This window comes from Taeniopygia guttata, chromosome 6 (assembly GCF_048771995.1).
Source record: "Taeniopygia guttata chromosome 6, bTaeGut7.mat, whole genome shotgun sequence".
Classification (NCBI taxonomy): domain Eukaryota; kingdom Metazoa; phylum Chordata; class Aves; order Passeriformes; family Estrildidae; genus Taeniopygia; species Taeniopygia guttata.
In genome coordinates this window covers 383990-388930 of record NC_133031.1, presented here as the reverse complement: position 1 = coordinate 388930, position 4941 = coordinate 383990, and positions in this window count along the sequence as shown.

The window sequence follows — 4941 nt, the reverse complement described above, 5'->3', positions numbered from 1 at the left end:
TCCAGGATAGCCACATGTATTAACTTGTAAGTGAGGCATTGTCCAAAAAAAACCTGGCTCTGGTGTAAACAAATATGTGTGTGTGTGTGGGGGGGGGGGGGCAGCTTACAGTGCTGGTATGTGTATTGTGTAATAACTAAATATTATACATGCCAAATCATATTTGCCTTGATTCAATACAACAATATTTAATTGGAGTAAATTATAATCATACATTTCACCCCCCACTCCCAATTGTTCCCACCAGACAGCCTGGGCTGTCTAGACAGGTAGAAAGAAGGCGTGTGTGGTATTCACATATCCTTTGAACAGTGAGACACACAGGCTTTCCCAGGAAAATCCTGGGGAAGGCTGTGAGAAAGCTCAGAGAAAGAAGAAAAACAATTATCTCCATTTGCTTCATCTGTTGTTTGGCACATGTGGAATGTGTTATGGAGATTGTTTACCAAAGAGGGATTTCTTCATTGGACTCTGGTGATGGTGTTTTGATTTCATATGACCAACTGGAGCCACTCTGTGTTGGACTGTCTCTAAGGGTCACGGGTTTTTCTTCAGTATAGCAGTAGTATAGTTTTTAGTATAGTATAATAGAGGACAGCTTAATAAAGCATTTTGTCCAGCCTTCTGCAAACATGGAGTCAATGCACGTCATTCCCTGCAGTGGGGGTCCACCACAATAGGTATCGACATATACCCCTTGCATGGGAGAGTTAGGAATTGAAAAGCTTGTTGCTGGGGGGACGCGGCATGACAACACCTGACCTTCAAACGCAGCTACAAGAAATAAATTCCACCGATAAACGGCAAAGAAGGGTTGACTGACAGACTTTGGGAAGGGCCAGGGGTGGCTGATGCACCCTCCAGGAATGTAAAAGGTGAAGCATCAATCTTGAAGATGAGGCAGCCACCTGGCAGGTAGCAGCCATGGGGCAGGGGGCCTTCCCAGGCCTGTTCTTCCTTATTAGTCCTTCTCTTATGTTTTTGTAAATGTTTAATAAACGTTTTAAAACTTTTAAAGTGTGCAGTTGTTTCTCACAAAACCCAGTCCTAAGGTGGGATGGTCGTGTTACTCCTGACAGGAATGGGCTCCCTGCAGTTCGAGCTGTTCTGCAGCCTGTGCTTTTCCATACCCTGCTTTGCTCTTCAGGTGGCAGATGGCTTGGGCAGGTCACTCCAGACACACGAGAGTGCCAGGGTAGGCCCAACCCCTAAAGCTCTCACAGAGCTGTGCTTGACTCCAAATTAGGTAAGCATGAAACGGATTTTAAAGACTGTAGCACATCTGCAGATTCAAGGGATAGTAAAGCCAGTGCTGCACTCTGAGCACTAAGTCCACAGTCTGAGTTGTTGATGTCATTTAACTAATTTGCAGCTCATTATTGTGATGATGATGATAGTAGCATAGAACATTACTTTTTTTTTTCCTCCCCCAAATAAAAAGGTGCCATTCAGCTTCTGGAGAAGAGAACTCTCAAAGGTGCAGTTTGGCAGTCATGGAGGCAGAGGTGGGGGAGAGACAGATATGCCCTGAAGGGATGCTCTGATGGGCTCCAGCATTTAAACAAGCTACTTTAATACATAGACTGGGCCATTTTCAATACTAAATGGCTGCATTAAATGGTTTTCCAGGCCTTATGCTGGCCAGAAAGCTTTTAAAGCCCATGGGAGTTTAGCCTCCATGAGAAAGGCAGCATCAGTTCCTGTGCCAGGTGAGACATAGCGTTCAAAAGCTCAACTTGTGTTTAGAGAAGCCACCAGCCTAATGTAAGCAAGGCCAGAAAGCTTGTCCAGTCCTGCTGAGCGCATGTGGCAGAGCTGTTGTGTTTTACAGCAGCTCCATGGCAGCGCAGCAGCTGCAGCAGAGGGCTCAGGACAGGCTTGGGGGGAGCGGGGCGGCAGGAAGCTGAGCAAAGCCCCTGCTCTATGACTGAAGCACTTTGTGCAGAAGCAAAGAAAGATGGTGACTTGAAGAGATTCCTGCTGTGCTCAAGGTTTGCCTCTGAAGACTGAGAGGTGAGCTTGTCAGGAATCCCAGAAAACATCAGGGAAAAGGTTTTAGGTTAGTTGTTGTGATTAGGCACAAGTCTCCGGTGGGAAAAGAGCCTCTGAAGCAGGCTGTGAGTCATAGGGTGTCTTAGTTTTCAGAAGAGCATAGATTACCAATTAAATACAATTTTAATTTTTATTCTAGAAGTTTTTCAGAATTCTAAAACTACTTTGAAAAATATAGAACTGTTTTGGGAAAAGGGACTAAATATTTGGAGAATTTTCTATGAAAAATATTTCTAAATCTTGCAAAATAAAAACTAAACACAGTAGCTGCTGGTCTCAGGTGCCCGAAGCCCAGCTGCTGCCTGCCCAGCACTGACTGTGCCCAGACAAGCAGCTCCGCCAGTGCTGGTGGGAGCACCAGGGACCAGAGCTGAAGCCCAAAGATGCTGCTGGAGTCAGGCCCTACCCTGGCAGGAGGGCTGTAATTCCTGTCCTGGCTGGACACCAGGGCCAGCACCTTTGGGGGTTCTGTTATGGGTGGTGGCAGCATGTCCCCAGAAGTGGGTAATGCAGCTGTGGAGGCATGTTGGAAACTGGCTCGTGGATGGCTGATGACAGGCACAGGTCTGCGTGGCTGAAGTCTTTTTCTGGTCTTGTGAAGCTGCAGAGGCGCTGCTGTGGAGAGAGGAGTGGCTGAGGCCCCAGCTGCCAGTGGCACACAGGGAGCCTCCTGCACAGCAGGGCCCAGAGCTGGCAGGGCTCCCCAGCACGGCTGGAGCGGCTGGCACACCTTGGCCCAGCTGGACAGCTGCCCCTCAAGGCCCCGGCGAGCAGGGGACGGCTCTGGGCAGGCTCCCTGGCCAGGAGTGGGCCCCAGAGCGCCTCTGCCTTTCAGGGGCGATCTCATCCCCGCTCTTTCTCCTCCCCACCTTGCTGTGCCTCTGCCCTGTGCCCCTGGGGCTGCTCTTGCCCAGACAGCCTCAGTGGGAGCCAGCACTGGCTGCAGCCCCAGCGGGGCCCCAGGACAAGGCCCAGCAATGAAGGGGCCAAGGAAAGCACTGGGCAGCAGCAGAACCTTCAGCTGAGTTCTTTGGACAGCCATGGACTGGCCACAGCTCCACTGCAGCCTGACTGGAAATGTTTCCCATCTACATTAGACTTTTAAAATAAACTGTTTGAGGGAAAGATGATGAAAACACTCACCGTTTTCTCTTGCAGTAACACCAGATTCCAACACAGGTGAACATGAAGGAAAGCTCCAAAAAAAGCAGACCTGCAATTAACTGTAGCAAACAGTGTGTTTCCCAATAGCAACGACTTCTGAGGCTTTTCTGGGCATCGGGAACAGGTGTTGTGGGGCCGGCAGCATCTGTGGGAGCAATGGGGAGCGTGAGCCCGCACTGTGCTGCACTGCTGAGCTGGCAGCACGGTGGATATGGCCAGGACGTTCTCTGTTTGCCCCAGAGCTGGGGCCTGCAGGCACCTGGCCGCCCCTTGGCACAGGCTGTGCCACCCAACAAAGCCCAGCAGGCCGGCAGGAGAGCCCGGGGCCAGCACAGCTGCTTGGGCAGTCACTGCTTTGAGGGACAGGGACCAAACCCATCCCTGAGCAGCCCCTGCCAGCCCTGGCCCTCCCTGCCCTGCGACAGCTCCCCCAGCCCCAGGGGACAGAGCCAGGCCCTGTCAGGACCCAGTGCAGCCCCGGCCCAGTCGGGAGCCAGGGCTGGCTCTGGCCCTGGGCTCACAGCAGGGCTCCCGCTCGGGGCTGCTCCTGTGCCTGGGGCCTCTGGGCACTCAGGGCTGGCTGCGGGAGCAGCTGCAGAGGGAGGGACATAGTTGGTGCACGAGTCCCGATTCCCCCGGGCTGTGAACGAGCTCCAGAGGCCTGGAAGCCGAGGCACCTCCAGCTTTGGCTGCTGCTGGGCCGTGCAAGGGCAGGGCCTGGGGGAAGAGCTGCTGCCACACAGCCCCGCCGAGGACTGAGCCCAGCTGAGCCTGGCACAGCAATCACCTCCTGTGCCTGTGCCCGTGCCTGGCATCGCCTTCCTTCCTGCAGCAGAGGTTGGCACTGAGCCACTGCTTCCTCTGGGATGTGCCTCCTTCTGCAGAGATGTTTGGTCCATTTCTTGAGAAAGGAAAAGAGACAGCTGGATCAGATGGAACCATCCGCCATTGAGGGAGGTGGCATCTTTAGGAGGCAATGCTTTTCAAATCATGGTTAAGGACCAGAAAAACATCTGGGTTTTGGGACTGGGCCATGGCCCTCCCTCCTTCAAGCACCTGCCTGGCCTGGGCAGAAGTCATAAGGGGATGGCCCAGGGCGAGGGCACACTCGTGCATGGTTCTGTCCTGGCACCTGCAGCGATGCCCCCCTGGCCGAGCTTTGGGCTCTGAGCTGGCAGCTCTCGCAGGGGGAAAGGCCTTGACCTACCCTCACCATCTCCCAGAGCCTCCATCCTGAACGTGGGTTGGGAAGCCAGATCACTTTCACCAGCAGGGTTATCTGCAAAGAAAGGCAGGGCAGAACAGCTCCCGTGGCACTGTAGGAGATCCTCAGGCTGCACCCAAGGCTCAGCCCCAGGACACAGCCCTGGGCTCGGCCCCTTCCCTCTCTGCTCTTCTCTGGGGCTGCACAGATCACACAGAGGGACACTGGCATTGCACACAGGAATAAAACTGACAGCTAAATGTTCCTTCCTCCCACTGACAGTGATCCTGTGGGATCACTCTGGGCTCCAGAAAGTGAGCAGGGTGAGGCTTCCAGGTTCCTTCAACCCTGAGATTATGTTAAGGGAAGTGGAAGATGGGTGAGCTCTTGTCACACTGACTCTGATTTTTGTCTCAGGAAAGGCATATTGAAAACTTGCTTCCAACATCATCCAAGAACTTCAAGCCATTTTCCAGCATGGCTTCCAAATAATCCAGGTTGCCATCCAAATCTAGAAGTGA